This window comes from Mytilus edulis, chromosome 8 (genome assembly GCF_963676685.1).
Source record: "Mytilus edulis chromosome 8, xbMytEdul2.2, whole genome shotgun sequence".
Lineage (NCBI taxonomy): Eukaryota > Metazoa > Mollusca > Bivalvia > Mytilida > Mytilidae > Mytilus > Mytilus edulis.
In genome coordinates, this window is record NC_092351.1 from 5,446,666 (window position 1) to 5,459,169 (window position 12,504).

A 12,504-nucleotide genomic window follows, 5' to 3' on the forward strand; every position below is an offset into this window, starting at 1 on the left:
TAAGATTTAAGAATTGAAAGAAAAAAACAGGATTAACGAACGTACTTCTGAAGGATATACATATCTTTCCCTATAGCTTTTTGCACATTTGAAATTAAATGGAGGTATGTAACACTCTTTGGTGATAATATCAAAGGGAAAAAACCTAGCTTGTTGTGGTACAAAAAATAGATAATAACTGTTGTGTGATCCTTGTGTAGCAGTTACCCTAAAGTAATATGAAACTGGTGTCCTAAAATAATATATTACCTGCGAGATATATTTTCTGTTTGCAGGTGCTGCAGGGATCATGATGCAACCATACTTTTATTTATACGTTCCTTATCAAATGAGAAACGTCTTTCTTTATTGGGTCTAGATAATTTCAGATAGATTCATTGAAATGTTTTAATGCCTATTTCGTCAAATAATTAGTATAAAAAAACGTACGTATTCCAACAATGAAATTATTTATAAGATTTATGTACTGCCAAAATTCTTATCACCGAACAAAATCACGGACTTTTTGAATAGAAATTAAGACATCAAATCCTGAGAAAAAGACGAGACAACTAAAATGTGATCTTAAATCAATTTATCAGATACAGTTGATTTATTCTAGATATAAATTATTTATATTAGTCTGTAAACAACATTTATAAATTTGGCGTTACGTTAGTCTGATAAATGTGTCTTCTCCATCAAATTATCAGCAATTAATCAAATATGGCCAAAAAGGATAGTTTTGTACCAAAAAAAACACCCACTTGATTGTAAATGATTCTAAAGCTAGCCAAAAGTACAAAGCTTTTACATTCGTCCGATTAATATACATCAGTTTGACCAGACTGACCGGTGATAATGATATCGAAAGGGCGCTTTTGATTAGATTTTGAGAAATATTTACATTTGATAAGCCCACAAATTAAAACGCTGTTAAAGTGATGTAAATAGTTTTGATTCATTACTTCATTTAATGTATTTAATCTTCGCACTGATTTTGAAAAAGGAGAATCAAACTATTTAAATTACTGAAAACAAATGTTTGACAACATAATATATCAAATACTGACGTTGAATCCTTGACATTTGCTATTTTGTAAAGATAAAATCAAATCATGAACACATAGAAAAAGGGTAAATGAAAACTTATCAATAATAGAACAAAACCTAAAAAAATATTAGAACACATGCTATTCCCGTGAAATGTGAATCTGGTATATAAAAATAAGGACATGTAGAATAACTGCAAACGAGACAACTGTTTACAAAAATATCCATCAAAATCCATTGGTTTTCATAAATATTTCAAAATGTAATTCGATGGTATTTTACAATAGTAAAAGACATGTATATAGTGCGTAATTAAACTAGAAAAACAAATCTAACATTTTGATTGAGTATCAATTTGTATGGCTAAAAATCAATGCAGAGCAGAAAAAGCTGAACCTTCCGACACACCCAATCACGATCGATTTGAAGTTCACGGTTAACCTTGCGTACTCAAAAATATTAAACAAATTTCAAGTTTCAGGTTCGTTTTTGTTATTTTTTTCTCATGATCAATGAACAAATACATTATTAATTTTGTCGTGTTATCTGATTTATCTAACTTGATAATCAGATAGGTTGATAACACACTGAACATACTTAAGATGGAGAACGATCCTATAATGCCACTACTGCACTGTAAAGTAGAGTAACTAATTCATATCCCAGGAGATCACTTGACCTATTGCTAGCGATAACTGACTTACTACAGTACTTCAAAAACCGTGACAACCTCCTTTAATAGAGTTTTGTATCTTAACTTCACAAAATCATTGAACAGCATAAACGCTTAAGTATCTATTTACTACTGTAAACTGATATACATTTGTCGGAACATACAAATGATACCACAGTGTAGTTTAACCGGCCTAATCCCACATTTTTTTGCTATTCTCCGAGTGTGTCGGATAACAAAGGTTACACTGTATACAAAATTTCATTTCTGAACAAAATAAACAAATTGGTATGGCTTATTATATTGTAATGTAAAGCCATATGAAGGAAGAGTTCAATAAAACAATAAACCTGATTTTAAATATATACCTACCTTAGTGCTTTAGGCATATTTTGTTAGTTACTATATTATTAAGTCCACTTTTAGGACTTTTTGAATTTTAAAATCATAGAAAAGAGTCGTGCATTATTCAATCAGACTAGTGATTACTATAAGATTTAGGATGGGAGTGGGAAATGTATCAAAGGGACAACAACCCGAACAAAGAGTATCAAACAGTTTAAAGCCACCAATGGGTCTCCAACAAAGCGAGAGAACCCACACCCGGAGGTGGGCTTCGTCTGGCGCCTAAACACAAAAATGTGCATAGTTCAGCGAAAATGGACGCATAAACCCCTTAACATATAAATGAACCAACATTAAAAACAAATGGATAGATACCTATAACATAGTCAGACTCGTATGTCATTTTTCTGCAAACTATTTACTCTTGTGTTTGAATAAAATTATTAGTAGAAATAAATGCACACAAAAAAACATAACAAGAAAGGATATAGTAGACTTATTCCGTCAGAAGCATCTGAGTTTTAGATGAAGTTTATGTTGACAGTCCTTGTTTTCTATGTTTTATTCAGTGTTTCGACTACTGTTTGATTGTTTATTTTGTCACTGGCTTGTTTTACAATCACCAGTGTGATTGCTTACTTTATATAGTTTTATTTATTCTTTGACTATATATTAAATGTCATCTGGTACTTCCTTACAATAAGATGTTTAAACTAAGTCTGTTTTAATAGTTTTTGTCAAATATTATATGCTGGGGTTGCAATTATTCTATCAAATATCAGAGAACTTCCAACAGAAGAACAAAAACCACGTTGCCAATTTAACAGAGGAATATAAACACATGTTAATTGATCAGTAACCTTATACAACTTTTTCAACAAACCCGAAGAAAAAACACAAACAAATGCTAATAAGGATATTTTTCAACAAAGAAAAGAAACACGATACGATATTGGAAAAAGCAAGCAAAGAAATACAATAAACAGGTCAACTATAATTTGAATAGGAATACTTAACCTGGTTATATAGAATCCATTGTTTGATATCTAGAGACAAATAATTGTCTTACTATTGGAAAAGACATTAAAGTGCATATCTGTCTGAATTAGAATCAGATTACCACGGTAAAACGTGACTTAGTGTTATTCATTAGGCTTTCGAAGTCCTTATTAATTAATATTGTATGCAATAATGTACAGAATATATAATGATAAGAAAAAACCGGAAACGAAAAATTAGGAGGATTAAAAGATAACAGCCCTCCCCACTTGACAATGGAAGGATCAATACAAGAAATTTGACATTTTAAGAATTCTACTTTTGATTATTAATGAAATGTTTTATAAGAGTGGATAGGAAGATATTACAGTATTTCGATAATTGATAATAGCGGATTAAGAAAGGGCATAAGGGGAATACGGGTGGTATATCCTTTTCAAAATCTAAAAGGTCGAGAGTGCCAAGGATTGAACACCTACTAATCGTGCTTGGACACAAATTCTGCCAAAAGATTTATTTATCGGTTTTTCTTTTTCATATTAGCCATGGCGTTGTCAATATATTTTCGATTGAGTTTGACTGTCTCTCTGGTATCTTTCGCCCTCTTTTATAATATCTAGCATAGCTACATGTACATTGTATGCAATTCAATTGGTGTAATGTATCTCCGTACACTAAAACATCTGCAGATTTGCATTTATTTTCATAATTAATAATGACTACCTAGACGTCCAAGAGTTACATAACTAAATGACACCAAACATTGTGAATTTCAGACTTTAAAAAATATGTATCCACTACTGACAATTGCCTGATTTGAGGAATATGAAATACAATTCTATCAAAAAATAAGAAAATGTATTCGAACGAACAATATATTCAATTGCGTCCTAATAAAATGGAGACTATCCTGTAAAACAAATTAATGAGATGAAAGTGTAATTGTAAAGCGCTCGTGTGATAAAGATCAAACTGTTGTTTATTTTATCTCCTTATTTCAAGTTGATGTATTTTTGATGTTTTTCACCTTTTAGTAATACGAACCCTAGATAACCTATACTCACCTTAAGTATTCTCACAGTTATATATTTAACAATATTTGAAACTACTGTTCTCTTTTAACATTAAATTTTAATTCATTTGATTTTTGGTATTTCATATTACTTTTTTTACACGATTTTGTCATTTTATGAATAGATTTAAAAAATGTTAAAATCAGATTCATTTTGTTTTCCTAATTCTGTACTTTGATCTGGAAATTTTGTCTTTTAAAGATAATTGTTTCTATCTATACTGAGACAAAAAAGTTTAGCAACACTTTTTTTTCAATTTTTCTTTTTTGTTGTTTTTGCCAAAAAATATTTAACATCATTGATATAATACTAAGGTCTACCTGTTATTGTAAACAGTCGTACCTCTTCCGGGTGATAGATTTCGCATCATTTAAGCTTTGCACGTGTAATGTATGTTTTACCTTCTGTACTTGTTCTTTTAAACGAAATTTGAAATGTGTTTTCCACATACGTTCAGAGACCCACCATTAAGAACAATCAGCATTAGAAAAAAAATGCACGATGCGTCAACCAGACATCCCCGAAAATGACCGTCAGAAAGCTCTAGGGACGGTTGGTGCCTAAATTAGTGCTGCCGGTGTCGCGGCTCGATTTGATGTGCATATGTCAACAGTTCAGAGTCTAACAAACTGATATCGATAAATTGCAACTACACAGGATAAGCCGATATATGGTAGACCCAAAAAAACTAACACCGAGGGAGGAGCACTACCTTCTATTAATGTCTACACGTGACTAGTTTATTTCGGTCACAAGAATAGTGCATAGACTAAGAGCAGCTACTGGGGTGCTTGCCAATCCTTCATTTATTCACGTAGAGCATGGAAGAGAAATTAATTTTGAATAATACTATACTTATTTCCGCATTTGTACCCTAATGCGCTCCATACTAAGAAATTCCTGGTGAATGTGAGTGATAAACATGCATTTTCCTTCTTGCATGTCATTATTCCATTTTGTTATTATTAAAGTTATATGCTATTATGATTTTGTAATAAAATAAAATTCTATATTTTTTTTGCAAAACTTTTTGGCTTAGTATATAAGATCTTCTACTTGTCACAACTTTTTGGAATTTTGGATCCTCAATGCTCTTCAACTTCGTACTTGTTTGGCTTTATAAATATTTTGATATGAGCATAACTGATGAGTGTTACTAATTATACATAATATAATAACAGTAAAATCATTTTAATTAAAGACAGAATGTATCAAATTGTTTTTTGGAAGAACAAAATAAGATGAAAAGTCAATGAATGAGAACAAAAATGTTAAAAGAAAAATATTCAGAAAAAAGTCATAATTAGTGTTTATACGTGAAAATATACCTGTTTGCCATATATAAAATTTAAACATAGAAAATGTTGGTATCAAATAACTGAATAGAAAAGTTACTGATATCTTACACCATAAATTAATGAAATGTCCATCAATGTCACATTAATTTATTTTCCAGTTATACGTTTGTGAAATGGTACTGCATGTGCATTTCATACTGAACAGGATTATATAATTTAAATTTCATTCTTGCGTAATAATGTTATTAGATGAAATTAGATTAACTGTAGTCATATCAAGGCGTTAGAATACAATACGATAAAAACACACAATTCTAAATTATTGAAATCTATCTGATTTGAGTTAACAATAATATTTTCTCTTAATTAGATGGTTCGAATAGCGTGTACGTCAATATGAGTGTACCGTATACATAACCATCTTGAAACACATTATGATATGTTTGATTTCATTATAAGTGTTGTAAGTACTTCCAAGTATATACAAAACCTCTCAAACATGAAAGGAATATTATAGCAGAATTCTAAGCAGATTCCCTAATATAATTTACCACTGTCCATACACCAGGGTATACATGATCGGTGTCGAATCAAGTAAAATACATAATACTTTACACGTTACTCCTAAAGTAATCGATTAATATTTTGATACTTAAATGATACCACGTGACATTTTTAACCCCTTGGCGTTAATCTTCCAAATGATTAAGAGTGCACACACTTTCACTAGATTTATGAATACCAAATAAGTAAAGAAGACTACAGTTCTTATTGGCTGAATCTTGGTGAATTGTTTACTTGAAAAAAGAGCAGCCTGTGGGTTTCTTTAGGATTTATTATGCAGTCCTATTATTTAAAATGTCTTCTACGGCGGGTCATATTTGGCATTGAACTTAATGAGTTAAAAAGTTATTTAAAATTTTATTCTAATTAGGTAAAACATTGGATATGTTCCCATGAGTTGTTGTATCTGTAGCATACCGTTTAGTTTCTCTTTTGAAATTTCATATTTTGTCATACCGATTTATAGTGATTAGGTTATAGTGATTGCTTACACTTTTATATATTATTCATTGGCTATTACATCCATACACTATTTTTCATATTTTCCATATTTAGAAATTTTAAAAATCGTATAAAAGAAAGAAGTTATGATCTATTCAGTAATGTTTTTAGTTGGATATATCATTGTTTCCAGGATATCTACCTAACTTAATCTTTAAAGAGCATTTCCTAACAATTCAGTGTTTTAAAATAAAAACGCAAATAAATTAAAACACAGAGACTTATATTAATAAATTAGTAACTACATGACCAATCGAGACGAATTGTCAATTTTGTCAATCATAATCTTACATTGCTTGCTGAACAAAACTATTTCTTTCTAATTTTTTTTACTGAAAGGTAATGTGAAGATTATAGTTCTATATTCTTCTGAATTAAAATATTATTTGTGGTGTTTGTTCTTACTTAAACAATTCCATCTTTCCATGGGAGTAATACTGACTATCTATGAAAACGATTTTAGAAGATCAAACAATATATTCTCTTGTCTAAATAGATTTTGCTTTTAAAACTCATTTCACTTTATTGATGTTGATGCAAACATTAACAATCTATACTGACTGACCTTAAAAACGCAACACAATTTTTGTTTATTTGTTTCATCAAATCATGATTTTTTTCATTTCATTGCTAATCATGCTTCCCATTCTGCTTTTGGAATGGAAAAATCAATACCTGAATTCACCCGAACAATCAAACATCGCGGAATTTTGACGTCGCTCGAATTTCTTGACGCGAAATTAGAACCATATACATGAATCATTTTAGATTTTTTCTCCGTTAAACATTTCCTTGAATCCAGGTTTTAATCCTTTTTGACACGACTGAGAAATTTAAATTTAGATCAAATGAATAGACATTTACAGATAGAATGCAGTGCCCGTTCTTTAAGAACAATTTGCACTAACAAAATTACAGTTAAGTCCCTGAAACTTCAGAGCAGGTAGTCGTTACTCATAAGTGATCACCTATGGACCCTATTTTAAACCATTTCAATCAAATTTCGCAACGTCATTTGCAACACAGTATAACGGCTACACCAACATTTAGTGCAAATCATATGATATAAGCGTTAAGCGCGACGGAATCATTTCAACATTCGAATTCCAAGCTTACCTTACACGATGGAGAAATAAATCAACTTTATATTCAATTAAGCATTCAATGCGTAATGTATATTTTGAAACAAAAAAATGAAAAAAATAAAAGAGTGTTGCGCTTCTAAAGTCCGTCAGTATATCATATATTTAACTTCCGTATCGGAAGATAGTTGTTTGTAAACTGTATAGAAATAGATTATAAAACATCAAGTTTTAAAATTTATTTGAAAGTGCCTTTTAGAGTAGATATTGATCTGAGCTAATTATAGATGTTGCACAACAATTTAATGCAAAATTAACAAAAGTGCTGCATCATGATCATGTTGTTTGATTGCACTGTTTTACCTAGAAAAATTTTATTTTTAAGATATACAAATAATTTTTACAATATTCTGAAATATGCTTTTTGACAAAGAGGATGACTTAGGTATTTTGATTTCGATCATTCTGTAATATTTTCTTAATCCGCATTTCAGCAATTCCTGACCTATAAACATGTTTTCGCATATAAACGGTACCTCGGTGGCCAATTGCTGTAGGCAGTCTCTACTGTGTCAATAGCCTGTTAACATTAAGGTTGAAAGCTCTTCCAATTTGTCTGAAGTTTATAGTTCTCTACGGGTATCCAGGCTTTCTCCACATATAAAGACGGACCACCACGTTACAAGTGCAATAGTATTGAAAGTTGCCTGAAACACCAATTAATTAATCAATCCCATCGAAACAATTAACAACAACTTTTTGTCTTTGTAAGTTTTTGTTGGTAGCCATGTTTCTAATAGTACATATAAATGTAGCTGCGTAACTTGCAAATCTCATACGACTGCTGGTAAGGTTTTCTCCTCAAGGTATTACTAACCCAATAATCAGCACCTCTGTGTGGACATGAACTCGTTGATATGGTCATAATTATAAATTAACTGTTTAAATAACTTGAAATTTTTCAAATACTAAGAATTTTCTACAAGAGCTATAGGTTAAATTAAAATAATTTGGCCAACTCTCAGAATGTTTGGTCCTCAATACTCTTCAACTTTATTTGGCATATTTACCTTTTTTTTTTATTTCGAGCGTCATCAAGGAGTCTTTTGTAAACCAAACACGCTGTCATATACCAAATTTTAATTACGTATATGATAGCAAATTCATATAGGAATTTGTCTATCACGGGGCAATATATCATCTATATCTTGCGTGATGGTATTATACTTTGTAATTAAACAACACCATTGTAAGTCTACTTTATTTGAATTTATTAAAACAATTGTCTGGGAAAGTGTAAAAATTTCATTAGTTACATGCCTAAAACTACAGTCCTGTAAAGCGAGATGCCTTCAGAACGAAAAAGTGGTAATTATGCGTTTTGTATTACGCCATTTGGAATGAAAATTAACACAAATGTAGAAATATATTTCCCTATCAATACTATTAGATATACACTTGTCTTGAAATGCAATTAAGAATAGGCATACATACCACATCTTCCTTTATCTATGTTATGTTTATAGATTAGAAAATATATTTAATAAAACCATTTTGATTAGATGATTTATAAAATAATTTGGGGCACCACAAAAGGGAGATTTGAATAATGGTTTGATAGTACATTTGTAAATGCATTAGCGAAAAGTTAATTGAAATGGAGGTTTCATAGCATGTATACAATGAAAACAACACTTTTATAAATTTCATGCGACATGGGCACCAAAGGCCGAATATTTGAAAGCCATTGGTGTATAAGAACCAGCGAAACATTTGAAGAGGTAAAGGAACAAAAAAGACTTAAAAATAATTGACAAAATTGTCTTAGGTACACTTTGACCGAGATCGTTGAAACCTCCTGAATAGTTTCCTCTATTAAAACTTTGTTATTAATCATGTCAAAGGTGTAGACTCTATTTGTTAGAATTCAAAACTCATGTACGAGACGAAATAATCCTTTTTTTTTAGGTTTGTCACAGATAACGTCGTGTAAAAATCATCATTGGAGGAACTTATCTGTTACATCTTTAAAATTGATATCATTGTTTCTTACATATATCTATCCAACCTGCGGTTTCCTTCGATTTTAGTTGATAACCCAGATTTGTTTTCTTTCGATTGATTGATGACTTTTGAACAGCGGTATACCAATGTTGCCTTTATTCATATGGTCTTCATTTATTTTAACTTTTGTCCATCTGACTTTGTGAAAAGCACATTTCTTTTCAAAAAGATGTTTTACTCGTCATTTGGTAAATCAGTACTTATTATGTGGTAAAATAATAAGCGGTCTTGGTCAATGAAAAACCATATGCATCCGTCAACTGAACATTCCGCATATTATTATATAGGAAAGTGGCTTTTGTTTCCTTTAATGGTTTTGTGTTAATGACATTCTTTAATGCATGCAGAAATGGATATTGGCAAACATACATCTTAGTATGTGTATGCACACAGATATTCTACACTAGTAGACAGATCCTGTATCAATAACGAACACCTTTCAGTCTGTCCTATACCCTTTGATAATAACTTCACGATACACTTTGTTTTATATTCTGTGGATGCAATCATTACTTAAGTTTTCAATTATCCTCGACTAATACATATACTGCAGCACTTTTATGAAACATTTTACCCACACTGCCCGATGTAAATCTTTTCGCGAAGTTTTTTCTAAATGATTCGTGTTCTAATTTGTCTTTTTTCTTTTTCAAAAATACACAAGCAATCCAGTCACGTCTACACTCTTATAATGAATTCCATGATCCCCTTGTCCACTTAATTATTCTTGGACAATGGCTACTCACTATGTCATTTTTGCCTCTTCAAAAAATTAATCATTCACTTTGGTTTTTCAATATTTGTTTCTTTTTACTATGTAGGTTAACTAAATGACACAAACAGAGTAAGATAACCCAATTAATGACACACAAGGAGTAACCTGACCCAATTAATGACACACAAGGAGTAACCTGACCCAATTAATAACACACAAGGAGTAACCTGACCCAATTAATGACACACAAGGAGTAACCTGACCCAATTATATAGAAAATGACACTATGATCTGACAAGGATTCCTGCTGGATTGAACGATTTAAATTAATCATCAATTTGTGACAAGTTTTATTCCTTGAATAACATATCGATGAAAAGGATTGGAATCTATTATACCTTTTATGAACACGTTTTTCTTTGAGTTCGTTGTTATTAACTATATTTAGTCTTATGATTAAAGTATTTTCTAAAGACATTTAGTATCATTCTGATGATAGTAAAAAGAATAAGCACGAAATAAGACTATTTGAATTTTATATCATATTTGAAAAATTGCAAGAATGATTAAGAAGGTAGGGTATATTTTCCTTGTATTTTTGTTATTTACGTTTGAAAGTAATGATCAATCTAAAACTAAAATACAATATCGTATACTGATTAAGGTTTTTGAAAGATGGCAATTTATTTAGAATGACTAAAAAGTAATTGAACTTACGTCGTTACAGCAATTTCTGTTTTTTTTTAGTAAACTTAGGAACATTTTGTAAAATTATTGTTTAAAAATGTATGTTTTATGTGTTATCCTTTGTTATACCCACCATTGTTTTGTATTGTTTGTATATATGCAAATATTGTATTCCTCTTGTTTTACACGTATGTATTGTGTCTGAGTGATAAAAAAAAAGTTGAAAGTTATGGAGAATTTTTTATCTGTGGTACATGTAAAGGACTACTTGATACATTACATTACATAACAGATAACTGTTTATTGCAGAAGACAGAATGCTGACCTCTCATTGTTGGGTTTTATTATTGGCATCTTCAATATAATTTTTATATAAATAAGCTGTTTTTTTATGTAAAAATAAGTTTTTTTAGAAGATGATTCCTCAGATAATAATTAAACATCGAAAACCAAAAAATATAACTGTATTGGCTAAATCAGAATAAAAACAAATAATAATAAAAAACTATTCGTTATCCGAATGTCAAAAATGGATAATATAACTGTAGCAGTTGAAATGTCAATTTGAAAATGAGAAAATAAACTCCCAAAAAATTCGATTCATAAATAAATCCTCAAAAGTCATGCAAAACTAGCACTTGATTCAAATAACCTTCATTCTAATCAAGCCGACAGTATTTATATTGTTCTTACCTCGTATCTTTTGATGTTTTTTTAAGACATATTGCACAAACACGTCCGATTAAAATTGTGGTCTATGTCTTTTACCTTGTCCTATATATTCGCAATGGTTAGGTAAACTGGTACGAATAATAATTTCCAACACATCCAGTATAGAGTGTTTTTTGAATGCCTGAATACGGTGTACCTCAGTCCTTAGTTTTGTATGTTGTGTATTATATACTGATATTTGTCGTTTTGTCGCTTTGTTTTTTTGCTACTTGCTTTTATATGACCCCTTAATATATACCGCCTCTCAAGTAGAAATAAATAGAACACAGTTATTATAATCGTCTAAATTATCAAATACCTGACAGTTACATTTCTTATCTATTTAACAATTTGGACTTTTGCATTTGTCGAAGTTTCATTCACAGATACACACATATTCTATTATTCAAGCCACTGGACGTCAAACAATCAACAACCAACCAATCAATCAATCAATATATTATTCAAGATATGATTAGCAACATGTAGTTGAAATATAAAATGATTCAGTTGCGAAATGCTTTATAACTGACCTTCAATTGAGAAATTATTGTAAAACCAACATCCCAACTTAAAAGTGGACTTAAAATGAATTGGCTATTATTTCTATATCTCTTTTGGTCAGTTCTCAACATTTTTTAATTCTGAAACATCCAAGTCATTCAATTGATTTTGCTTTGAGCGTTACTGATGAAGGTTATTTCAAAGAAAAAAAAACCATTAGACGTACATGTAAAGTGTTATTTTCATTTAACAAAAA